The 27629-nt window shown below is 46.7% G+C and overlaps 2 pseudogenes across 1 annotated transcript; one reads left to right on the top strand and one right to left on the bottom strand.

The window, feature by feature from the left end:
• Nucleotides 1–10405: 10405 nt before the first annotated feature.
• Nucleotides 10406–12613, bottom strand: LOC125534162 (uncharacterized; annotated as a pseudogene). The gene is made up of 8 exons (XR_015613798.1): nt 12544–12613; nt 12356–12457; nt 12015–12268; nt 11717–11926; nt 11536–11628; nt 11352–11453; nt 10722–11186; nt 10406–10642 (listed from the first exon to the last, which is right to left on the bottom strand). The product of XR_015613798.1 is annotated as an uncharacterized LOC125534162 (transcript).
• Nucleotides 12614–19094: 6481 nt separating this feature from the next.
• LOC147991334 (uncharacterized) lies at nt 19095–27080 on the top strand (annotated as a pseudogene).
• The last annotated feature ends 549 nt before the right edge of the window (nt 27081–27629 follow it).

The raw sequence follows: 27629 nt of genomic DNA, 5'->3' as shown, positions 1-27629 counted from the left end.
CGGGCCATGAGTGTTGTGAGGGCTGCCATAGATTTCAGCTTCTCCTGGCCAAGGTAGCGAGCCAGCCACTCGTCACAGATGTTATGCTTGAATACCGCTAGGGCCTCTACGTTTGGACAGTCGACAATTTGGTTTTTCTTACTCAGGAACCGTGTCTAGAATTGTCTGGCCGATTCCCCTGGCTGCTGGGTTATATGGCTCAAGTCATCAGCATCCGGTGGTCGCACATAAGTGCCCTAGAAGTTGTCAAGGAATGCGTCTTCCAGATCCTCCCAACTGCCGACGGAGTCTGCTGGCAAGTTGTTCAGCCAATGTCGAGCTGGTCCTTTGAGTTTTAGTGGGAGGTACTTGATGGCATGTAGATCATCACCGCGAGCCATGTGGATGTGAAGGAGGAAATCCTCAATCCATACAGTGGGATCTGTTGTGCCATCGTATGATTCGATATTTACGGGTTTGAAACCCTCCGGGAATTCGTGATTCATAACTTCATCAGTGAAGCATAGGGGGTGTGCGGCGCCTCTGTGCCGGGCTATATCTCGACGCAATTCATATGAGTCTTGTCTGCTGTATTCGGCCTGGCCGGATTTGCTCTTGGTGTATCCGACGCGACGATCATCGTCCCGTGTTGGCGCGCGTGCCCGTGACCCGTATATTGACCCTGCAACTTTTTCCTTACTGTCCAATACGTCTCACAGGCCCCGTGTGTTGCCTCGGGCCTTAGTATTTTTGATTGAGTGGCGGCGGGGTGCAGGCTGAAACGCCTCTCTGGCTCGGCCACGTAGTGGCCGGTCAGCCGCATCGTACACTGGTGAATGAGGTTTCAATGCTTCCTCCTTGAGGTGAGGTAGCAACCTACGTTTTGGGTAACTCTTGGAGGGGCGCTCGAGTTCGTATTCCTTGGCCGCAAGGACTTCAGTCCATCTGTCTGCTAGCAAGTCTTGATCAGCTTGAAGCTGTTGTTGCTTTTTCTTCAGGCTATTTGCTGTGGCCATAAGCTGGCGCTTGAAGCGCTTTTGCTCGACGGGGTCCTCAGGCACGATAAATTCCTCCTCGCCGAGGCACGCCTCGTCTTCGGAGAGAGGCATGTAATTGTCCTCCTCCGGTTCTCCATCTGCCGCCTGCTCTGGAGGGCTAGCTTGTTCGTCCTCTGGCTCTACATCGTGTTGGAGGGGATTGTTGTTGTCTTCGGCACTATCCGGAGTTTTATTATCTCCTGTGCCGGTATCACTACTTTTGCTGTGGCGGGACTTAGAGCGGCGCCGCTGACGTCGGCGCTTGGGTTGCTTCTTGGAGGGGTCATCCTCCGCTGTCTCGTCGCCATTGCCTTCTTTGGGGGTGTCCACCATGTATATATCATATGCTGAGGTGGCGGTCCAGCGCCCTGTGGGCGGTGGTTCCTGTTCGTCTCCTGCATCGTCGTCCATACCGTCGAAGTATTCGGAGTCAAAGTCGAGCATGTCGGTTAAATCATCGACAGTGGCTACTAAGTGGGTGGTGGGTGGGCAGCGAATTTCTTCGTCGTACGCATCCCATTCTAGCCGAACATAGTTCGGCCAAGGTTCTCCTGACCGGGAGAGAGACCTTAATGAATTTAGCACATCGCCGAAAGGCGAGTGCTGAAAGGTATCCGCGGAGGTGAACTCCATGATCGCCGCCCAGTCGGGTTCGACGGGCACGGATGTAAGCGGCTCGGAGTCCGTGGCCGAGGATGAATCCAGTGGTTCGGCAACATGGCTCTCGTAAGGGGTGAAGTCAGCATCCCGCTCTATCGCCGCTGAGAGTGCGGCCTCCTTGGCAGGGTCTATCCCTCCGCTCTCGGATGGCGCGGTTTGCTCCGAATCAATGGCTGGAGTAGTTGCAGATGCGATCTCCCGAATATTGTCCGACGGCAGAGTTACATCGTGCTCGTCATGACTGTGCGGCGCACCTGACATGGGCTCGAATCCATCGAATATCAAGGCTCCGCGGATATCGGCCATGTAGTTCAAGTTTCTGAATCTGACCTGATGGCCAGGGGCGTAGCTCTCGATCTGCTCTAGATGGCCAAGTGAAATGGCCCGCAGTGCGAAGCCGCCGAATACAAAGATCTGCTCGGGGAGGAAAACCTCACCCTGGACCGCATCGCCAGCGATGATCAAAGGAGCCATCAAGCCTTACAGTGACGACATAGTGGAACTCTCAATGAAAGCACCAATGTCTGTGTCAAAACCAGCGGATCTCGGGTAGGGGGTCCCGAACTATGCGTCTAAGGCAGATGGTAACAGGAGGCGGGGGACAAGATGTTTACCTAGGTTCTGGCCCTCTTGATGGAGGTAATACCCTACTTCCTGCTTGATTGTTCTTGATGATATGAGTATTACAAGAGTTGATCTACCATGAGATCGTAGAGGCTAACCCTAGAAGCTAGCCTATGGTATGATTGCCTGTTGTCCTACAGACTAAATGCTCCGGTTTATATAGACACCGGAGGGGGCTAGGGTTACACAAGGTCGGTTACAAGGGAGGAGATATACATATCCGTATTGCCTAGCTTGCCTTCCACGCCAAGGAGAGTCCCACCAGGACACGGGACGGAGTCTTCAATCTTGTATCTTCATAGTCCAACAGTCCGGCCAACAATCCAGGACTCCCTCAGCTGCACCTTCCACTGCTCTGGTTCGTTCCCATCCGAGGCCTCGCCGTCGTTCTCCGCCTTGGTTCGCTCGCTGTGCCCGCCGCCATCTAGCATTGTCAACATTGTCAACAACCGTGAGGAATCAGGAGATGACTATACATGCAGAGGCTGACAGTACGGACCCACCAGGGTCATTGCATTACGCAAGCAGGTGCCTCATTATTACTCCTACAAGCCAAAAAAACTTCCTCCTAATTGTTTGACCACTACAGTAGGTCCCACGCCATTGTCAATGTAGTCAATAAACGAGAAAATTACACAACGAGCGGATAACACCAGGGACGTAGCAGCTCGCCCAGTTGTTCTTTGAGTTTTAGAGACGGAGCTCAACTGCGCACTATGCGGGGGCTGTGGCCTGTCTAGCACACGCTTACGCTTTTATTTAAGCACATGACGAGCCCAGTTGATATCTTTTTTCTTTCTGAAAATGGCTTGCCCAGTTCTTTTTTTGGAGAATACCCAACCGAGGCCTACTTGCTTTTCTCAGCCCTGCTGGGCCACAAACCTTTCAAGACGAGGAGGGATATGTAAGTAGTAAGAAATGGGCTTACCTAGAAAATGGTCTATAAGTTGTAAGAAATGGGCTATAAATTTTTAAACCAAAGCCAACCGACAATTACATTAAAATATCATTTTTATGGATTTCTCCACTCTTATAAAAAGCAGAGTTGGTGATGATGGTGTGCCTTCCATCCTGCAATATAGGCCATCCGGTCCATATCTAACGGATAGGAAGGAAACTATGACAACTTACCTGCACTCCTCTCCACATTTGCAGATAAGGTCTTCCCTCGTTCATCCTTTTCTCCCACAAGATAAACTACAAATACAAATGCATCTTCATGTTCCGTGCAACGCACGAGCATCTTGCTAGTAAATATTTTAAATTTCATTCATTTTTTGGCGGAGACTTTTTTTGGATTTTATTTTGATATTTTTTTAAATTATTTTTAACGTGACTAGAAATTTCATGATTAAAAGAGTTCGGACCCCACCGAAATATGAAAAATTTCGTTGAATCTTTTAGCAGTGCCTAGTTTATATGGTCTGTAATGCTAATAAAAAGAATATGGGCTTCAAAATATCCTTAAGAATTAGCAAACATGCTGTAAATTATTGAAAATAATGGCTAATGGGCTGTATGATGTTTTCCATAGATTTGGAGGCTGACTTCGGGGCCTACTAGGTTCATGATGACGCTGTCCTAAAAAACATTTGACACGTACGCAAGGCTTTGTCAACTTAGTCAACACAGAGCAGTGACTGTTGGATGTCCATCCACGGCCACCGTGCTTCTTCAATCTCTGATCTTCCTGCTCCAGCCGCCCAAACCAGCATCGGCGGGACTGCCTGCTCCCTCCTCCCTTGGCCGGTTGTGCTACTGCCAGGCCATCCCTCTACCCACCTACACATCCCATTATTTTTCGGTGATGTCAGCCTCACCTCGCAGCTGACCAGTCAGCGCTCGTACTCCCCTCAGCATGGGCATCCATTATCGCGTCTTCCCTGGCTCCATGTCGTTCCCTTCCTAGGCCTCATCGTCGTCCATCGCCCTGGTGCTCTCGTTGCGGCATGGTCAACGTGGTCAACGAACGACATCCATCGGAAGTGGAGGTACGTGGAGAGGCTGACAGCTAGGTCCACAGCTGCACACAAGGAAATACCTCCTTATTACGCGCAAAATAAATATTCCTCCACCTGACAGCTGGGACCCACCGGAAGGGCCTCTGTATTTCGCAAAAAAGTGTTCCCCCGCTGATAGCTCGGACCCGCAACTATATCTTCGCACGCAAGGAAGTGCCTCCCTATTACGCGCAAAAAATGAATACTCCCCCTGCTAGCTGGGACCCACCATAGTGTGAGGCTGACTTGTGGGCCTACTAAGTTAACGGGGACGGATGGGCTTTGTCAACTTAGTCAATATGAACCATTCTAGCTCCAGTGACCGTACAGTGTCCATCCAATGACCGTAGTGCTTCTTCAACCTCTGGTCTTCTTGCTCCAGCCGCCCAAACCAGCGCCGGTCGTGACGCATGCTCCTGCCTCCCGTGGTCGACTGTGCTGCCGCGAAGGCCTCACCGCCCCTACTATTCCCACCGCTGGCTAGGCCCTGCGGCGACGGCAGTCTCACACCGCAGCCGAACCAGTGAACCTTCGTACTCCTCTTCGCGTTGGCATCCACTGCCGCGTCTTCCCCGGCTCTGCATCGTCCCCTTCCTAGGCCTCGCCGTCGTCCATCGCCCTGGTGCTCTCGACGCGGCGTGGTCAACATGGTCAAGGAACGACTTCCATCGGAAGAGTACTGTACGTGGAGAGGCTGACTGCTGGGTCCACGCCCGCAGCAAGGAAGTGCCTCCTTATTACGTGGAAAATAATGATTCCTCCACCTGACAGCAGGGACCCACCGGATGGGCCACCGTATTTCACAAAAAACATTCCCCCTAACTATTGGGACCCACCAGCTACATCTTCGCACGCAAGGAAGTGCGTCCATATTACGGGCAAAAAATGATTCACCCCCCTGACTGCTGGGACCCACCAGCTACCTCTTCGCACGCAAGGAAGTGTCTGACGGTCGGGACCCACGTGGTCGAAGCGTACGTAGCGTTGTCATTCTGGTCGCGAATGTGTACGTACATAGGATCGATCTGTCTACAGGCTGCAACGATGAACCGTGGCCGTGTAAGGACGGGCACGTGTCGTAGTAGAGGCGCGCACATAGCATGTACAGTTACGTAGAACCAGGATGCAAGAAAGTAAATACGACCACGTACATACATACGGGTGGGGTCTCGAACGCCTACTCGCGCATACGTACGGCCAGAGCTCGTGTACATGGCTAGGTCAAAACGAAGAAACTGCGTCGTCGGCATGTTCATCGGGAGCCAACCGTCTTGGACGGAACAACCGATCAAAACGAGGCCTGGCGTACCACAGAACAGAGGAAACGGCCTTGTGTTCGACCGGCCACGGTCGAAACGGGATCCTGTTCATCGGGAGGGGTCTGGCGTACCGCAAAACAGAGGAAACACACTTATCTTGGACCTCCTATGGTCGAAATGGGGTCCTCTTGATCGGGAGGGGTGTGGTGTACTGCAAAACGGAGGAAACGGACTTGTGTTGGAGCGCCACGGCTGAACCGGGGGTCCTATTCATTGGGAGGGGTGTGGCGTACCGCAAAACGGGACTCCACGGGATACTGTTCATCTCTACTGTCGACGTCCTCCAGCCTCCATGGGCTACTATTCATCCACCATCGACCTCCTCCAGCCTCCACCTACGGCTGTTCATCCACGGGCTCTTGTTCATCCAGCCTTCACCGCTCCTCCAGCGGCTACTGTTCAACCAGCCCTCTCCACGGGGTCCTGTTCAACCACCCCTCCACAGGCTACTGTTCATCTAGCCCTCCACCGGCTACTGTTCAGCCAACCCTCCACGTGGTCGTCCTGTTCATCCAGCCCTCCATGGGGTCCTATTCATCCACCCCCAACTGGCTCGATCGGGGTCCTGTTCATCTAGCGGCAACAACCTCTACTACCAGGGGTCCTTTTCATCCACCCCCACCGGGAACTGTTCATCCAACCCCCCAACAACGCTCACTGTTCATCAAGAGGCAGCAGGATCGGTCGACTTCAGTTAGCAGCGGTAGCGAAGGAATCGCTCGATCGGGTTCAGTTAATAGCCATCGATCGATCGCTCGGGTTCAGTAACGCGTAGCCAGCAGTGTAATGGCTCGGGTTCAGTAGGAGAACGCCTCGCTCGGGTTCAGTTAGAGCCCAATGCCTCGCACCCACGTGTGTACGTGTACGAGAGGAACGCGCATCGCTCGGCCCCCGACCACCCACCATAACCGGGAACTCCCCGATATTTTCCTCGCCCTCGCTTCTACCACGATTTTTTCTATCATGGACGGCCCAAAGAATGTCATGCAGCTGCATCTCCGGCCCGCCCAGGACAAAAAGCCCATTTTCTGTCATGATTTTTCGTCATAGAAGTAGGAGCCCACCACATCTATGATGATACTGGGTTTTGTCACAATTACCGTCATAGAAGTGTCATAAGCATGACAGAAAAAAATTCGTTCGAGACAAAATGTCACGGATGTGTCTTTTTTATAGTGGGTGGAGACACAATGAAGGTTAAAGTATTTCATCCAGACTACAATGAGCATCGAGAAGTCGTAATGAAGATAGTGAAGGATGGACGGGCAGCCATCACAAGCGGTTGGCCTAGAGTCGTGCACGCATTACACATGGAGGAGGGCACAATATTGCATTCCGCTTCACCTTCTCCAGCAACCAGGATGTCTTTCGCCTCTCTCTTTATAGTCTTTAGTACAACTATGGTTCATCATTCTTTACTTGGTGCTTCTGTAGTTCTTCAGTATCTGTACCCGTGCATTGGTGGTTGAACCTATATTTGTAATAAACATGGTTGGATATGAAATAAGTGATTGCCTACTTTCAAATTCAAAACATGTGATTTTTAAATTAGGGATTAATTAGGGATTACACTACACACAGTTTGCGAAAGCGAAACATCTGCAATAGACGTGGAGATTAGAAACGTTTCTAGGATCCACTACATGTGCGATCAATCTCCACTTCACACGACATCCTCTTGAAAACTGTTTGCGTTAGGCCACCTTGCACAAACGTTTACCACATAAAAACTGTGTGTGATGGATAGCCTTTGCCACACAGTTTCTTCTATGCACTGTGTGTGATGCATTCAATAACGCAAACGATAAAATTGTTAATATCGTGTGCAATGGCAACGCTATCACACAAACGATTTAATGGGGAAAATTCTGTGTGATGTACCTGTGAACGGAAATGTTTTCCTTGGAGCGACTTTGTGGGATGTACATACGAAAGGAAACATTTAGCAGGGACTGACTGTGTGGGATGTACTTGCGACCAGAAACAATTTCACCTGTATAACTGTATTTTTTAGCTCTACTGTACGTATTTCCATATTTGAGCGCTCACCGGTCGCACATGAACTCATTTTGCCGAGCATGTGTGCTAGGAGGGCATATCCCTGACAGTTTCTGGGTCGTGTGGGAAGGACCCCCCCTATTGCTATCACTCACTAGGTGATGGTTCCAAATGTCGTCGCGGAAAGGGGTTAAAAACCGTTTGTATAGCACCTACGCGTACCAGCGCTGGACTGGGTCCGGATCCCCTTCTACGGTGGTGTCTAGGCTCTATTTATAGTGGCCTTGGTCCTCTCCCAAAAATGAAGGCGGGAAGGGATCCCACAACGGCCAAATTTGTAGGGAGACAGCTAATACATCTTATCCTGATGAAAGGTGGCCTTCGCGTGCAAAGCTTCAGGTCGTGACGCCATGGTAGGCTCGGTGATGACCTCCGTCCTCCCGTCCCGGCAGTCTTGGTCTTGTAGCATAGAAATGGAAACCTTTGGTTGATTCCTAGGGACTCCATGCCTGCGCTTGCCTCCTTAGCACCAAAAAGGAAACCTGTTATACTGCCCCCGCTGGCGCCCGTCTGGCCTTGCTCGTCATGGCTTGCGTCATCCGAGCCTCATGAGGTGAGGGCTTGCATAGAAATCTCCGCTCCTCAGGAGCCAGCCCGAGGAGGCCGCTCCTTCTGGAGGTCTTGGCGCCGTCCCCTTGCAAAGGTCTTGTGCTGCTGGTGCTGGAGATGGGCCATCGGTGGAGCTACACAATGGGCTGCAGGTAGGAATATCTGGGTACCCCGGTTCCCAGAACACAGACAGTAGTCCCCGGGCCCAAGGCGCGTTCGGACTTTGCTTCGAGACGAAGCCAAAGGGCAAGGGTGGAGTGCCGCGGGCCCGAACCACCTGCGGCCTCTGTCGACGCGTGGCGCTTGATGGGACGTGGGCGTCTCCGCTTCCCCATGCTGCCTCGGCAACCGTTCATTACAAGGATCCGGGTCTATTGCAACAAAATCGTTTGTTGCAATACATGCTGTTTCGTGGCGATAAGTACGTATTGCCACGAAACGACATTCGTTGGCAGCCGTTGCGACTGGACACATGGTAATAGGTTATTACCATGAAAAAACAATTGTGGCAATAAAGTGCGCTATTGCAACATCCATGCGGGATGTTGCCACATGTTTTCCCGTGGCAACACTCACCTGATACCACAATTTGATTTGTAGAGATAGCTTTAATGCAACATGTAACAAATTGTGGAGACTAATATCTCGTAGCGATAGACATTTGTGGCAACAACCTATGCCAATGACGACTATTTCGTGGCGCATTACTCTTCCTTGGCAATAGTCAATTGTGGCAACAAACTATGGCAACAATCCTTGTTTTCGTGGCATTAGGCATGTTGCCACGACCCACTATACTTGTGGCAATAAACTATGGCAACAGTCCTTATTTTTGTGGCATTAGGCATGTTGCCACGACCCACTGTGCTTGTGGCATTAACTTATGGCAACAAATATTCCAATCGTCGTAACAGGAAATTGTAACATACTTGTTTTAATGGTGATAAATAGGTATCACAACAAGTGAGATCTTTGTAGCAAGAAATTATTGCAACAATTTAAACTTTCGTGGCAAAACTCTATTTCAACAAACTTACTTTGGTGGCGCCAAACTGTTATCGCATCGTGAAATTTTTTGTGGCGCCAAGCTATTACAACAATATAAAGTGCTCCGTTGCAACATCCTAGTGCAACAAAATAGATAGGCGTAGCAACTGAGATATGACGCAACACTATATTTTTAGTGGTGCTAGCATATGGCAACCAAAAGTGGGTTGTGGTAATAGTCTATTGCAACCGTAAAAAAATATAGGCTTTCGATTACAATATTCAAAACCATACGTATAATATGTAGATTCATAAAATTCATAATTCTCATAGAAAATATCCATCAAATGAAACTCGAATGTAATTTAGCCATCCTAATTAACTTCGAAGACTAAACTGCCCGTGATCTAGTGTCCAGTCCAGCTAGTTCTTTGGTTCCTCCAATCAAGAAATAAAAAAAGTTCTAGTTAATGAGTCGAACATAAGATACGCCATACAATTATTCCAGCCCCATTGGCTAATACTGTGTCAGGAAGCATGTAACTAAGGGATCATAACAACTACACAAGTGTAAATGTCTAAGGCATAACCACAAGTACATCTACTAAAAGCTTCTTTTTTGAGAAAAACATTGCTTTTAACTTAATGGTGCTAGGCTGAATCACCCAAAGCACAGGCAGCCACAAAGGCTGGTACATCGGCCTCCCATTCCAAATACTGGTTAGATTCTAACATCCTACCAAGACATGAGCAACAGAGTTTGTGAAGCGATGACATACATTAATTTCATAATAAGAAAACCATAATTTGAGCGGGTACTTGGTATCCTCAATAACAGCAGCATAGGCTGACGAGTCCACCTTATTGATATTAAGTGCTTCCATCAGGAGTTACGAGTCCGTTTAAAAAACGACCCTCACGACCCCCATATCAGCGCCAATAGATACTGCATGGGACATTGCAGTGGACTCATCAGCGAAGGCATCACGCGCATGCTCATGACATCCTGCTCGTGCATACAAAATGGTGCCATTGTCCGATCGTACATCTACTAAAAGCTTTTGTTATTGATTCAAGTTATGACTAGATGTATAGTTTCAGTTAAGTTCATGTCCCTAGCTAGCACATATTCGTTTTATCTTTAAGTTGTGACTCGATGCAGCAACAACACATGGTAAAAGAGAAGAAGCAACTAGCTAATTATGAAGACCAATGACGTACAAAATGCAGGTGAATATGAAGAGAAAGCAAGGTTGTGACTTACCATTGCTTTAAACATTCGAGATTGCCTTCCTGCAGCTTGTATGAGCGCATTTGAAGAAATAGCAGTTGGCCTTGAACCTGGAGTCTTATTAGGACTAGATCTCTGTAAAAGAATATTTTGCAAGTTTGGATCACTATTTTCTTTGTCAACCCTCTTCGTAGACACCTGTAATAGAAGTGCACTTTTAGCAATGCAAGTAAGCAACATAAATCTTACAAGGTCGGAAGCATATGATTGTAATCACCTGTTGGGTTCCCACCTGTTTTCTCAATTCTACAAACTTTGCCATCATGTCTTTTTCAAATTCCAGTCTTGATGTTCGCTCCTCTTGCAACAATCTTTCCCTTTCAGCACGCTCTTCTTTTAACCTCTCCTCAAGTTGTTCTCTCTCAGCACGCTCCAAGTTAATCCTCTCTTGTGTGTTAGCACGTTCAGCTTGTAGTTGATCTTCTAAGTCGTTGACCTGCTGGCTGAGCTGAGAGTTTCGCTCCTGGGTGGCTGCTGTAGCACGAGCTTGCTCTTCAATCTGGATACGGAACCTTTCAGAACCAGTTGAAGTTTTGGCCACGTATCCGTACCCACGAGGCTGCAATGACTTGCATTCCAGAGTGTCTTTGCAAGCGGTCTAGAAAATATTGTTTTTCTGCTCACTTGAAAGTGGACCTTCAGTTTCAGTTTCTTTGTTTTTAACCTCTTGAAGTGCTTTGTCCTAAAAATGAAAGGAACAATTATAGGTGCGGCATCAATATTGACACTATAAAAGATGAAACAAGAATAACACGGTCCAACGCATGAATAATTGCATCTGATGATGAAACATGCCAAATGCACATCATTGACTAACTATAGAATAACCAAAAGTCAGTGTACTCACGTAAACTTTCTGGGAATCTGTGTTAGACCATGTTCCATCGTTTGTGTGGGTGAGTTCCCATAGAGCAATACAATCTGGCTCTTCTCCAGTTTCCAAGTTTCTCTGCAAGTAATATAACAATGAGATGCTTGAAACATGACACCATATTTAGCAGCGAGGCATACATATTTGGTTGGACTCATACCTTCTCAAAACTAACTTGCGAGTAAGATTTTGATCTGATTATGTGTTTTGTCTTCTGTTTCTTACGGTTATCGACGTTCTTTTGGCCGCGGTCCTATCAATTCATTGAAACCAGATATAACCAATGAGACTAGCCATTTCATCTTAACACATAATAGACAAACCGTGATCTTAAAGATAACCTGAAATTTTGAATCAGTGCCAAAGTACTCAATCATCCATTCCCACTCTTCTGGTTGTAAATCTTCCGGCAGATTAGCCAATCTAGCTGCATCTGTTTTGTATGCCTTGTAAGTGGAGCTTAGAGTTGATCACCAGCCTCTACATCTCTCTTTTGCAATTTTGAGAACTTTTTCTTCTGTTTCTGGTGTATCTTCCAAGTCCCATCTGTCCTGTAAAGCATAAAACAAATAAATATACATAAGCAATGCATTATCAATGGTAAAATAAGATAACACATGTCAAAAAGGTTGTACGCACTATCATATCTGCAACAATGAGTCGATGAATGGTAGGGTGAATGTTCGACCACGTCCTCACTCCAATGAGTGGTAACTTTCTTTTCATTATGACTACCATGTCACCCTTGAACGAATGATAGTTCATTCCTACTGTACCACCCAATTTTTTAGAGAATGTAATATTTAGCTTTGCAGATCCATTGGCAAAACGCTTCTTAGATGCTTTAAAACCCTTTAGAACACCTCGCCCTTTCTTCTTCTGTCCACCAGCTTCTACAGCCCAAATCATACAAGAAAAATTGTATTACCCGGTATTAGATTGTAAGAAATGATGACACAAATGTAAACGAAAACAAGTACCATCCTGCAGTAGCGCGTGGTTGCGGCGAGCATGGGATGGCCATTCAGCAAGGGAACACATGTCATTAGCAGACACTGGAGTGTCAGATTGTTCTGCAGTTCCTGTAAAAGATTTAGTAGTCTCGAAGGTCTAGCTATTTAACCCACACCAAGATTTTATGCATTATAGCCAATGCTAAACAATTTACCAGATCTGGGTTGTCCATGTTGGTTTTTGTATGACGTTATACTTTCCATCCGTGTTAAGAGAACAGAGCCTTTCTTGACTGCACGCAAAAACAATCATGGGACTTAGCATTAACAAAGCATTGATGTTCTGCACCATTCAGATAGGTGATTATGAAGTAAGGATGTTGTGTACCAGGAGCGTCCTCCGTAAAATTCATCATTGTGCCCTTGTGTAGGTAAACCAGACATAAAATTTTGAGTCAATTTAAGAAGAAACACAATAAATTAAGCAGGCATAAAATCAAATCAGTTTAACTCATATTAAAATTTGAGGCAGCTCAAACTGAATGAAGCTCAAGGTCAAGCTGTAGAACATGACTCATGCTCAGCTTGTAACGATAGCAAAAAGTATAAATCTATGTTGATTATGTGATCGATTATAAGTACAGCCGGATATTTCACCCGAACTGCGAGTGTCGTGTTCCCCACAGGGACTAGACGACGGCGACTATGCTCGACTAAAGCTAGGTGACAGAATACAGATGATGATAGCAAGGAGATATAAATCTAAACTAACTAAGATTGTTCCGGCAAATCGACGACGAGGAAAATGAAAAGAAGCAAGGGAAGGTTCAGATTATACTCTCTGCCTTTTTAGTAGTTTCATTTTGCTTGAGAAAGTAAAATACTAACACAGGCAAGCATTAAGGATAAGGGGCAAGATTATAGTACATGGTTCACAAGCAGACATTTAAGATGATGTAGAGCAGCATTGAGTTCTATAACAATGGAACTCACTTGTACAGGAGATTCACAAATATGGAATACCACAGTTACTAGAATTAACCACAATCACGAATTTATATATATATATATATGTATATATATATATATATATATATATATATGACTCACAATGTATGACAGTACAAGTCTAATTGAAAATGATCATCCCAACAACTCACAATTTCACATATATTGCAGAAACTAATACATAAAAAACACAAATTGGGTGTTCAGAACAGTACACAAGCTGATATACAGACACATAAAGAGCTAATACTGATTTGAATTTTAGTTGATCTTGCATCCACTAATAACTATCAGCAACTATACACACACGCGCACATAGAAAGAGTGAGAGAAAGAGAGAAAGAGAGCAGTAGCAGTTTGGAAAAGAGCTTCAGCAGAGGATGTTTGAGAAGAAGAGCAGCAGTTTTGTGGATCTAAAGAGAAGCATCAGCAGGTGGAAGAAAAAGAGGTAGCAGGGAGCGTTGAGAGAAGAGAGGAGCAACAGTTTCGTGGGAGAAGAGCAACAGCAAGAGGTGTAGGAGAGGAGGAACAACAGCGGCAGTGAGCAGATTGTACAGCAGCGAGGCAGAGTAAAGGTAGACTACAACGGCTAGATGGGATTAGATCAGGTAAGGAGAGTAGCGAGCAGTAGGGACACAACAAGAGGAGCAACGCCAGTTCAGTTAATTGATCTAATGCTCAAAAACCAATGTAGATAATAATTAAATTGGCAAGGGATGATCCACGGATGGGCTGCACCAAAACGCTTAGTAATTAGTAACAAAATACGACCCCCTTTGGCATCCACGAGGAAACAGAGCGAACCAGGAGAAGAGATGCCGAAGAGGCCTGCAGGCACCTCGGGCACGCTGGGGTCGGGTGAGGCAGCAACCAGCGCCTGGCCACCACGTCACGACGCCGGCGTGCACAGCCGAGACGGCTGCGGCCATGAACTGGGCAGGGAGGCCCCGTCAAGCCCCAGTTCTAGGCCGAGGGGAGCTCCATGGCGGCCAGCCTCCAGGCCAAGGTGAGGCACTGCGCCGACCCTCCAGGCCGTGAGCGCCTCCGCCGAGGCGGCCAAATCGAGGCGCGATGGGAAAATGCCACCGGCGGCCGCCATGTCCCCTGCCCGGACTTCTTTTCTACGGCCAAGCGGCGAGCGAAGGAGAGAAGGGGCAGCCCCTCTGAATGGATCGGGATCGAGAGAGCCGCGCATCGAGGAGGAGCTCGTGGGGGAGGGAAGGAGGAGGGGGAGATAGAGCAGGACTGGATTTTTCAGCGAGGGAGGAGATCGGGAGGATGACTAACCTGACGCCGTGCAGCTGCTGTGGTTCGCTCTGTTGACGCCGTCATGACGCCGACAGAACAGATGAACCGAGACGAGAGCTCAGATCCAATCGCCCGTGAAGACGCCGTGGTTTGGTATATAATTATATATTCGAGGGTTATTAGGAAGGTATATAGCGGGAATCTAATTTTTTGGTGGGAACAAAGACGGTAATTTGGGACTTTTAGTGGGAGGTTAAAACATATTGGCGCAAACAGCTGTACATCTAAATTAGGTGGTGGAAAAGTGATTCTTTTTGTATTAAAAAGGTAATTATTTTTTAGGGAATTTTCTATATTGTAAATATATTTTGAGCTAGAGGGAATACTAAATTGTTTTTGTAGAAAGTCATATCGTGGTAAAAAAACACCAAGTCCAAGAATTGTGAAGGGCGATCTGAGGCCCTCCCCTGTACCATTCTCGCCGTTGATATTTGTATAGTCATCGCCATTTGAGGAAGCCAATTAACGAACGAAAAAGAGTGCCGGTCACCGACACACAACCTCAACGACTACCAAGCACCTATAAGATGTACAAAAAGGGGATCCGTTTAGAGCCGATGAAGACCACCAGCACGGGGAGCGATAATCTTGGAAGATGTGCGACAGATATGCCGGACCGAGGACTTCAAGACGATGCCTCCAGGAAGGGCACGACCACAAACGTCGTCACCATCCGATCCAAAGATCAAGTTTTCACCTGGAGTAAGACGGAAGGAGTGAGGGGAACACGACGTCCACGGAGGCCTTCACCGTCAACCAGTGCACGGACTGGGTAGGTGATGTACCACGGTGCTTCAATCCCTCGCCGCAACCCCGGTCTGCCAACCACCCGCAGCCAATTAGGAAGGTATTGTATCATCATGGATTGTTAAAAAATTGTGCCTTGGTCAACTGTTGGTCAAAGCAGGAAAATTTTGGCTAGTTCTGAACAACATGTCACAGAAATCTCATGCGACCCTCACTTTAAAACTATAGGTTATTCTCTTGTCTCAAAACATAAGTACTGATGGGATGTGTTGATGAGACGGTCGATCTATGTCAGTCTCGATCTCACATTCCGATCTTGAGATGGGATGATCTCAACATCTTCCATTTTACCGGACAATCCGTCGAGGGTTTGTCCATGGCAGAGTAGGTCCGACATAAGCTTTTGTTCAAACGATAAACATAGAGATTCAACTATGTAAATTAAACAGCCCTGCATCATGACGCCTTTGCCAGTCGGATCCGTCCTACATCGGATCCACGCGCAAGGGGCGAACGAGCCCTGTCGCCGTTGCCGCTGGTCGGGCTTCACCTAGTCATGCCCTCTAGCAGTGGTAGGGGAGGGCAGGAGTGGGAGGCGGGGCGCTAGGAGGCGGTTAGCGATCTCTCCCATCGCCTGCGAGGGCGACTCGGGAGGGTCCTCCGCGCCACAGTAGGTCGAACATAAATTGGAATTTTTTTTACCGAAAAAGGGTTTCCCCCGCATTGTATTACAAAGCAACCAACACCGATAACATCGCAAAGGCTGGGGCGAGCAGCACAACAAGCCCAAAGAAAAAGAGAAAGAAAGAAGAAGAAACAAATGCCCAAGGGGGCCATATCTGGACTGAGCGGGCGCCGCCAGACCCCGCCGCCGCGCCACCTCGCCGCCAATGGCAGCGCCGCCGCCCAGCTGATCTCCTGCGCACCGAAACACCACCGGGAGGTGAATGGCCAGGGCTGCCAGCATCGCCCGGGCCAGGCCCGGAGGCGGGCGCCGGCGATGGCGGTGGGGAGGGAGGGGAGAGGGAGGGCTTGGGGAGAAGGGGGCCAGGGCACGTCCGGTCGCCCGTGAGGATACTGATTTGCGTATTTGTATAGTTCTTATTTATACTGATTTATTGCAACGGCTCCCGGGTGGATGGACGGAGAGCTCGGGAATGGAGCGCACGGTCTTGGAAGCTTTCGACGGAGCCGTGACCGGAGTCGACCCGGTCGTCGAGGGTGACCCGATCATCGGAGGCGACGTGAGTGATCACATGGGTGGTGTAGGACATCGATACGTACCGATTGTTGGGCGGCATCGGCTCCGGGGTGGTTGGACGGAGAGCTCGGGAATGGAGTGCATGGTCTTAGAAGCTTTCAACAGAGCCGCCCCCGGAGTCGTGGGAGACGGCAAACGAGTTCCCCTGAGCCTTAATAGCGGCGGGAAGGCGTCGATGGGAGGAATCAGACAGCTAGCTGCCCCCGAAGTCGTGGGAGACGGCAAACGAGTTCCCCTGAGCCTTGATAGCGGCGGGAAGGCGTTGATGGGAGGAATCAGACAGCCACGTTACTCTCCATGACACGTGAACAGTCAGGCAAAATTGACTGGTGCCAGACCCTGGGTTGTCGTGCTGACATATGCTACCTACACTACTTAAGTAGGTAAAAATATGTAACCAAATTACTATATAAATATCATTTTAATTTTAAAAAATATGCAAAAATAATGAGATCATTTGGATTTGTGGTTTAAAAGTTGCAGATAATCAATGTTTGGTCAATAAAATTACTGTCTTCTTTCAAACAAAGAAAGAAGGGCCACGTTGATCATATATTTCAGCAATATATTTTTGTGTGTGGATATATTTCAGTAATATACGCTATCCGACTTTCAAAAAAAAGTACTAATACTATACGGTGGTGGAGAGCGTAGGGAAAAAAGAAATAGGGGTGACGGCGGATTCGAGCCTTGGTCGTCAGTTCTGAAGGGAGTTGATCTTTCCACTGGGTTATCTCAGTCATTGTGTTATATTTTGATGGACTTAAGCTTATTAAGCAAAAGTTTTCGCTAGCATATAAAGGAAAAAATCGCACGCTGGATCAGACGCTTGTTTGGTGGAGCGCGCAGGGCTCGCGTGATGTATCAGACCCGCGTCTGGTGGATTGCGCCGCTGTTTCCTTCGCTCCTTCTTTCCCACAATCATTTTCCTCTTTCCTTTTCACGCGCCAGACCCTAGTCCTAAAAAAACTACCCCATAGCAACCCGAGTCGTACCTCGATCCCCTGTTCTGCCGCCGCGCAACCTAAGCGCTGGCCGCATCTAGCAGCCACATCATGGCGGCGTGTCCAAGCAGCCCACGTCGGCGCCTCCCTGCCGCTCCCCTCTCCCTCTAACCTTGCTCCGCCACCCGTCGCTCAGCGCCTTCTTCCCGGCGACCTCCTCCTCCCTGGATCTCGGCTGGTCGATCCTGCCCGTGGGCGCGTGGCTGGACCGCCCGACACCTCAACTCCGGTGCCAACGGACCTGCCATCCTGCTCACCTGCCCGGGTCTTCCGTGCGCTTCAGTGCAACGCCCTGCAGCAGCTCTCCCGTGGTCAGCCGTCCCTCTGCTCAGCGCCGCCTGGACTGGCTCGTCTGTCTCCCTTGCAACCAACGACCTGAACAACAATAGTATGATTATCCCCTCATGTCTCTCTCTGTTTTTTTCATTGCAAGTGCAGCAAATTTAGATTGAAAATACATCACATGGGCATTAGTACTGTGCTATACATACAACATAAGGATGCTGATTTTAGTTTGAAAGTAGCAGACTAATTTTCCCTTGCTTGTTGTTTTATCGGTAGCTACTTTCACGTTCTTCCACATCTGCAATAATAAGATGGTTCAGGCAAATAATAAGATAGAAAATCCAGGCAAATTTCAAAACTGAATCTGATGAACATGAATGCCGTTCATATACTTCAGTTCAGTTCAATCTGCTCCCTGCTCATGTGCTTATATAATCGCAAAGCTGCTGTCTCTGGCTCCTTGGCTTAAGATGGTGTCTTCTTAGTGATGTTGCTCCAAAACATTTTAGGCTGCTTCACACTGAACCTCAAACCAAAGAGAAATTAAACAAAAAACACACTGAATGGAACTTAAGCAGAAACACACAGGAGCTTTAATTGAGTGAATCATTCGAATTAAACCATCTATAAAAATTCATATATGGCTGCAACCATTCAACTGAAACTCCTAAAGTAAAATTGCAGGACAAGTATCATACACTGAATCAAGTAAAGAATCAAGCAAGTATCTTGAATCTAATATGTAGCATGAGGTATGTACAACAACACATTCGTGGAGATCAGTAGCATAAAGGTATGCTATGTTCTTCAGCATAAGTTAAACAATCTGGTTGTTAGTTTGGAGCCGTGATCTCTTCACTATCTCTGAATTTCTGTTTTTGCATTATCTAGCCAACTACTAAACTGAACTTATTTAAACTCATGTCACATATACTACCATGTGACAGTAGTACTATTTCTTCTTCCATCAACCAAATTTTGCTTTACAATGTATAGATAAATTTTGCTTTACCATGTGACAGTAATATTGGTATGTATGTACCCCTGTTGTCTTGTCTTGTAATGCAGCTCGTGATGTTGTTGGCTGTAATTTAGCTTCTAAAGCAGATGTTATGTTTTTTAACAGGACTGGCTTTACGGAGATAAGGCAAAAATGACACGAGATAAGAGCTGGATGGACAGGGAAAGAAATTCTGTTGAGTGGCAAACTGGCATGAAGGATTTCTTGAATTTTGCCTTAGATGGTGCTCACCCAGACTCAACAGTCCCATGCCCATGTAGGAGATGTCTCAATGTTGTTCCAAAAACTAAAAAGGAAGTTCATACTGACTTGTTGTTCAATGGGATGGATCCAACCTACACTCACTGGATATACCATGGTGAACAATCCGATGAGGCAAGCATGTCTGAAGATTCTGATAATGAAGACGCTTTAGATGATGGTGCTGGGGTATGTGACATGCTCAATACTCTCATAAGGGGCACAAACATGGAAAGCAATGCAGACATTGGTGAAGGTGTGGGAGACATTCATGTGGATGCTTCCAGCGGTGATGAAAGGAACCAGGAGCCAAATGCAACAGCCAAGGTCTTTTTCGAACTATTGAAAGAGGCAAAAAAAGAGTTGTACCTAGGTTGCAAGGATTTCACGAAGCTATCTTTCATTGTGAAGCTTTACCAAATCAAGTGTGTGTCTGGGATGACCAATAGAGCATGTGACTTAGTTCTGCAGATGTTCACATAGGTGTTGCCAAAGGGTAACTGCATCCCTACTAATCTTGCAAAAGTAAGGAAGGTGATCCGAGATCTTGGGTTGGACTACAAGAAGATACACGCGTGCGTTAATGATTGCGTGCTATTCCGTAATGAACATGCTGATGCAGAAGAGTGTCCTCTCTGTCATGCGTCTCGATGGAAATCTACTCCTACCAGTGACGAAGAAAATGCATCAGGCCGTAAATCAAAGAAGCCAGTGCCACAGAAAGTTCTAAGGTATTTCCCACTCATTCCAAGACTGCAAAGGCTGTACATGACAGAATATATGTCATAACATATGAAATGGCATAAGGAGGGTCGGGTGGATGATGGCGTAATGAGGCATCCTGCAGATTCGAAGGCCTGGAAGCATTTTGATAAGAAATATTATAAGAAATTCTCAAAAGATGCTCGCAGTGTTCGGCTTGGCCTTGCTTCGGATGGATTCAACCCCTTTGGGCACATGAGTATATCACACAGTACATGGCATGTCATTCTTATTCCATATAACTTGCCACCTTGGATGTGTATGAAACAACAAAATTGGATTATGTCAATGATTATTCCAGGACCAAAGTCAGTAGGAAATAACATAGATGTGTACTTGCAGCCCTTGATTGATGAACTGAATGTTCTATGGGAGGATGGTGCTGACACATATGATGCTGCAACTAAAAAAAAATTCCAGATGTATGCATGCTTGTTGTGGACCATCAGTGACTACCCAGCTTATGCAATGCTGAGTGGTTGGAGCACAAAAGGCAAGCTAGCATGCCCGTATTGCCACAAACATACATATTTTTTATGGCTTAAGTATGGTCGAAAGCATTGCTACATGGGACACCGATGTTTTCTGCCCAGGACCCACAAATGGCGCTGAAACAAGTGTTTTGTTCAACAACAAGACAGATAGTAGAGAAGCTCCTGTGGCACTTACAGGTGAACAAGTTGTGCGGGAACTTGATAGCATTCAGCATGCACCATTTGGATGGTCAAATAAGAGAAAGCGACCGGAAACTAATTGTTGGCATAATTGGCGGAAGAAAAGTGTATTTTTCCAGCTCCCATATTGGAAGCACTTGCTTGTCAGGCACAATTTGGACGTTATGCACATCGAGAAGAACATTTGTGACAGCATTCTGGGGACTTTGCTTGAGATGCCTAAGAAATCAAAGGATGGTGTGAAGGCTCGTCTTGATTTGGAGGACTTGAAAATTAGGAAGGACCAGCATCCAAAGCCCGGTAAGCATAAGTACGACATAAAGAAAGGTTGCTATACTTTAAAAAAGGAAGAAAAGATAATGCTCCTCAAGTTTCTGCAGAGCATTAAGATGCCAGATGGCTATGCATCACACATTAAGCGATGTGTAGTCCTCGATCAGTGCAAGATTAGTTGACTCAAAACTCATGACTGTCATGTTATATTTCAGAAACTTCTTCCTATTGCATTGCGCAAGCTTTTGCCCGAGAATGTTGTCAACCCATTGCTTCAGCTGAGTAAATTATTTTCTGATTTAGGCTCCAAGGAGTTAAGGGATGAAGATTTGGAGAGGTTGAGCAAAACAATTCCAGAAACTCTATGTCATCTCGAGACGATCTTTCCACCAGCATTCTTTGATATAATGATGCATCTCCCAATTCATCTTGCTGAAGAGGCCCGATTGGGAGGGCCTATCTTGTACAGATGGATGTATCCAATTGAGCGATACTTGCGTATGCTCAAAGGATATGTGCGTAATAATGCTCAACCAGAAGGTTCTATTGCAGAGGGGTACATACTTGAAGAGTGCATGACTTTTTGCAGTCGATTCGTTGATGGAATGCCTACCAAGCTAAGTCAGTCCGAACATCATGAAGACGGAGGTACAGATCAACCATCAACAGGAATTAGCATCATGAGTACAGTTGATTACTCCAAGAAAGGTTTTTTTGTGAATCATTGTCTTTGGCTGAGATTAATCAAATGAGGCATTTCATAATAACAAACTGTGAGGAAAATGCGCCATGGATTGAGTAAGGATACTTATGTATTTATTTCATCACATCATGATATGCATTAACACTTTCCTATTCAACTAACAATCATTTCTCTTTGAAGTGAACATCTTGAGGAGCTGACAAGTAAAAATTCTCCTAATCCTAAAAGGCAGCACAAGGAAGAGTTTGTTGGCTGGTTTGAGAGACGGGTAAGTTTATTTCGCATTTTGACTAATGTTCCTTGTAATAACGTACCAACGTTGTACATTACACTCACACATATTCTATTCCATGAAACAGATCACAGAACTCCACAATGATGGGAAGGTGTGACGCCCTAAGACCGGAGCTTCAGACGCCTTCCATGTTTTCCGAGTTTCGTTGTGTGAGTTGTTGGTTTAATTGCATTCATCTTTGCATCATGTGCATTTGCATCCATCATGTTCATGCGTGCTTTCTTGCTTGTGATGTTTGTTTTATTTTATTTTGCGTCATGCATCTTCTCCATACCGTTGTTGTGTTTGTTTAATTTAGTTGCTCATGTGCATTGCAACTTCTTTTCTTCTCTTGATCCTTCCATCGCCCCCATGCTCACTTCCAACTTGGCTTCACCCAAGTTTCAAATCCCTATGCCACTTCCTTCTTTGCCTTTTCTCTATTTATTTGAGTTGCAAATAGAATTGCTCAAATAAATGTTCATCTTTTTCCCATAAATCATATTTATTATGTAGGGTCACCCTATAAAAATTTAAGCCCATTTGGCTTCAGTTTGGTTAGGTTATAAATTCATGCAAGTTTGAATTAAATTCGAACATGTTTAAATTTATAGTCTGTAAAAATTCCCAAACTAATTTGATTAAATCGGGCATATTTTTTTTGTTTTCCAGAAATATGTTCCTCCATCCCTACTTCAACATCTAACCCTCGGTACTTTTCTCTCTATTCCGTTTATGCTACAAATAGAAGTTTATAAGGGAGGGAGAGGGAGTTTGCGCCGCCGGCCTCCTGGGCCTCCCAACCTCTCACGCCGGCCCACCCGAGGCCATCCATTCCCGCGCCGGCCCAAGGCCAAGGCCCAGCCAGCCTTCGCTGTTTAACCCTAGGCCCGACCAATACCCCTCTCCTTCCCTCGACCCCTTTCCTCCAATGCCGCCATGTCCCTCCGGCTCGATCCCCATCTTCCTCCGCGCTCGATCTCCCCTTCCCCTCCTTCCACCTAGCACCGCCGCCACCACCTCCCTCTGCAGCGCCAGACCTCCACCAGCGGCTCTCCTTCGCCCCGCTGCTCCTCTGTCTCTAACCCCGGCCATATCAACTCGGTTCCTCGATGCCCTCGCCTCGCACTGGCAAGTGACCCTGCCGGAGTAACAGCAACACCACGGACCCCTCGCGCCCTTCTCCTTCCCTGCTCTCTCTCTCTCTCGCAGCTTCTGTTCCCCGATTTCTTCTTTCAATTACTCTTTGTTTTTTTCTTCAGGACCCAGTAGCCACCATGGACGCCATAGCGCAGCCCTTCCTTCGTTCCCACGACCATGCGCCGGCCAGCAGCAGGGAACTCCACGCGCCCCTGCTCGAAGAAGTTGCCGCCTCCCCGACCGGACCTGGTGCCTCGCCGTCCCAGCGCTAGACCCGGAGCCAGCAATTCCTGCCAGACCTCTGCCTCGCCCCATTCATCATGCTGCCTGTTGGCCCTCCGTTTTTCCTCGCTGTGAGCACGTTCGGCCATGGATGTTTTGAGCCATTTGCCTCCTGCACACGTCGTGGCTTCCTCCAAATCCATCGACGGACACCGTGCAACAAATAACCAAGTACCCATGAGTACAAGTACCTACCGTTGCATTCCATTTCATCTTTGCCAAGGCCGAGAGTATGGCAAGTACCATGACATCGATGCCCCTCAAGTTCGACTACATGGAACCGCCAAGTACCCCTACGCCCGAAGATACCAAGACCGTTTCGGGATTCACCAAGTACCGCTACCGTTGACTCGAACATCTACGAAAACGTGTACCTCTACCATCGCCGAGATCGCGAGAACCTCTACCGACGAACTCGGAGCGTGTACGATCATCGTTGCCGAAGACCTGTACCTCTACCGCTTCCCGAACATTAATGACTACTTCCACTACGAACGTCCCAAGAACTTCTACTTCCCCTACACCGCATCGAACTCGAACCCCTCCGATAAGGCACGCTTCGAAGGTATAACCCCGAGTCAACCGCCCGTGTACGAATGCATGTGTTGTTTGAGATGCATGTTTGGATGTTGTATCCTCCCGTGATCGTTAGATGTTTCCCTCGCTTGTCACCGTCGTCGACCCGTGGGAACCCGGTTGCCGGGATCACCCCACCTTCTATTGCATGTCACACTCCCGTCACTTTTCCTTTTGCATCGGTATCTCCGTGAGCTATCGGAACCGGAATGTTGCCGTGGCACCATTTCCGTTGTCATTGTCGTGGCACCCCTTTCGTTTCCGCCACGATGACAAATGCTTCTTAATGCTCTTGTCAACTTTTAATAATAATTTCATAAAACTTGTTCACGTCATCCGCATCATGATAACAACAATTAAAATGTTTATATTGTTGTTGCACCAAATTGATAAATGCATATGGGGATTTACCGGATTCACTATTTGTTATATCCGACCCCATTTAAATTGTTTAGATGGTATAGTTTTGTTATGTTTCACCTCTTGACATGTTTAACAACATTTAATATTGTTGAGTACCTAACCGAGAGAGAACTAAATAATTGTTGTGGTGTTCCGTCAATATGCATCCCGATGCATATTGGGCTCCATTTAACTTGTAGTTTTGTTTGTGCACTTTGCCATGCCATGCTTCATTAAACCGGACATACATCATAATTGTTTGTGCATCATGCCATGCTTATGTGGTGGTTGTTTACTATGCTGTGTGCTTCTTTCCGGTGTTGCTTCTTCGGGTTGGATCCGGTAACGTTGTGTTTGTGAGGATCCGTTGGCTACGTTCATTTGTCTTCTTCATGGACTCGTTCTTCTTCCTTGCGGGATCTCAGGCAAGATGACCATACCCTCGAAATCACTTCTATCTTTGCTTGCTAGTTGCTCGCTCTTTTGCTATGCCTATGCTGCGATACCTACCACTTGCTTATCATGCCACCCATATTGTTGAACCAAGCCTCTAACCCACCTTGTCCTAGCAAACCGTTGTTTGGCTATGTTACCGCTTTGCTCAGCCCCTCTTATAGCGTTGTTAGTTGCAGGTGAAGATTGAAGTTTGTTCCTTGTTGGAACATGGAGATGTTGTTCCTTATTGGAACATGTTTACTTGTTGGGATATCACAATATTCTTATTTAATTAATGCATCTGTATATTTGGAACAAGTTTTATTCAAGGCGAACTGTCAAGGGGTTCCCATTATAGCCCAACCGTGTAAGGAACACAAAATCCGGGAACATAACACCGATATGACGGAAACTAGGGCGGCAAGAGTGGAACAAAACACCAGGCATAAGGCCGAGCCTTCCACCCTTACACGGACTCAAGGGTCATCTTTATTTAAACCCCTGGGCTAGTGCTCCTCTGAGTGTTGGTCCAACCTGTCAGCCGCCGGTGGCCACCAGGGGCAACTCTGGGCTGGCCTACTGGAAGTTTGGACAATCTGAGTGTGCCCTGAGAACGAGATATGTGCAGCTCCTATCGGGATTTGTCGGCACATTCGGGTGGTGTTGCTGGATTTGTTTTAACTTGTCGAAGTTGTCTTGTAGAACCGGGTTACCGAGTCTGATCGGAATGTCTCGGGAGAAGGTATATCCTTCATTGACCGTGAGAGCTTGTCATGGGCTAAGTTGGGACACCCCTGCAGGGATTTGAACTTTCGAAAGCCGTGCCCGCGGTTATGGGCAGATGGGAATTTGTTAACGTCCGGTTGTAGAAAACCTGAAGTTGACCTTAATTAAAATGCATCAACCGCGTGTGTAACCGTGATGGTCTCTTTCCGGCGGAGTCCGGGAAGTGAACACGGTGTTGGAGTTATGCTTGACGTAGGTCGTTCTAGGATCACTTCTTGATCATAGTTGTTCGATCGTGCTTTGCCTTCTCTTCTCGCTCTCTTTTGCGCATGTTAGCCACCATATATGCTAGTCGCTTGCTGCAGCTCCACATCATACCTTTACCTTACCCATAAGCTTAAATAGTCTTGATCGCGAGGGTGCGATATTGCTGAGTCCCTGTGGCTCACAGATACTTCCAAAACCAGCTTGCAGGTGCCGATGAGTCCGTGCAGATGACGCAACCAAGCTCAGGAGGAGCTCGATGAAGATCTTGTCCTTTGTGTTGTTTCGTTCTAGTTGATCAGTAGTGGAGCCCAGTTGGGGTCGATCGGGGACCTTGTCGCATTTGGGGTTCTTCTTTTATTTTGGTTCCGTAGTCGGACCTTGTTTGTATCTGGATGATGTAATGCTTTATTCATGTATTGTGTGAAGTGGCGATTGTAAGCCAACTATGTATCTCTTTCCCTTATGTATTACATGGGTTGTGTGAAGATTACCTCACTTGCGACATTGCTTTCAATGCGGTTATGCCTCTAAGTCGTGCTTCGACACGTGGGAGATATAGCCGCATCGAGGGCGTTACAGAAGGTTAGCAATCTTATTTACACGCTAGCTAAAGGGCCTGATCACCTAGCTCGTGTATACAACCGTACAGTTTTGAATGGATATTTCTTTCGGAATTCCTATATCGAGCAGGACTTGAGTACCCAAAATAGTGGCATCATAGTCAAGGGCGATGCAACCACAGGAAATATTGATTATTATGGGGTGATCAAGAAAATCATATTTCTTGAATTTCCTCCTGATAAGGAGGTTGTTCTATTCCAGTGTGACTGGTTTGATGTGCCTCCTGCCAAAATAACTGAGAGTAAGGGGTATAAGAAGGACAAATATGGAATTATTAACCTTGACACTACTCTACACCGATTCCAGGGAGACCCTTACATTCTAGGCCTCCAAGCTAAATAGGTTTTCTATGTGAGAGATGTGAAGAACCCTGATTGGGCAGCTATTATTAAAATGAATCCACGCAGTTTGTTTGCTCCTTCTATTTTAAACGGTGTAGGCCTTGATGAAGCTGTTGAAGCCGATGAAGGTGGTGAGGCAGACATACCGGATGATGTCGTCAATGCAGAAATTACAGTGCCAAAGATTACAGTACCTGAAGAGATCACTAGTTGGTGCAGAAATGATGATGAAGGATCCAGCGTTGATGTTTCAGTCATAAAAATATAAAACCTATTGAGTTTGAAGATGTCCAGTTCGAATCTGATGATGATACGGATGATGATGAGGCTTACATAAATGATGGGCATGTTGCTCCTTTGGGACACGAAGAACCAGATGATGACCAAGGGTTCTTTGTATAGTTTTTAATCTCTTGGTAAGGTGCTTTTCACATGTTTAAGCCATGAATATAAGTCCCTGAACTTTTTTGATGGTTATCTATGAGTAGTATCTCTCCTGAAGTTTAATCTAATGTGAAACAGGTTCAAATAAGGTACCCCCTGCATAGTGTCATCTATTGTGGCAAATGAGAACAAAAGCTAGTGCCCAGCACTAACAGTTTGGTGATGAAGAGAAGAGAAGAGTAGTTGCTGTTATTTTAGTGATGTTGCTATTTTGACAGTGATGCTATGTACGCACTGTTGCTATGAACTTGTGGTGTTTAGTGTTGTCAATTTTTCATTACTTTGCCGTCAACTTATGGTATTTTGTGTGAACAATCTATAGAAGTATGGTTGCTGAAGCTTGTGTGCTTTCATGTTGAAACTTGTGTTATATATCTCGCTGAGATGGTTTGTTATATCGTACTAAAATCTTGTGGCATATGTCTATATATATAGATGTAGTGTTGTTGATCTGCTGATGAATTCTTGCTTGAAATTAGGCTGGGATACAACTATTATGCTGCTCAA

This window comes from Triticum urartu, chromosome 1A (assembly GCF_056163025.1).
Source record: "Triticum urartu cultivar PI428250 chromosome 1A, HENAU_Tu73, whole genome shotgun sequence".
Taxonomy (NCBI): Eukaryota; Viridiplantae; Streptophyta; class Magnoliopsida; order Poales; family Poaceae; genus Triticum; species Triticum urartu.
The sequence above is the reverse complement of the archived record's forward strand: the minus strand, read 5'-3'. Positions and strand labels throughout refer to the sequence as shown.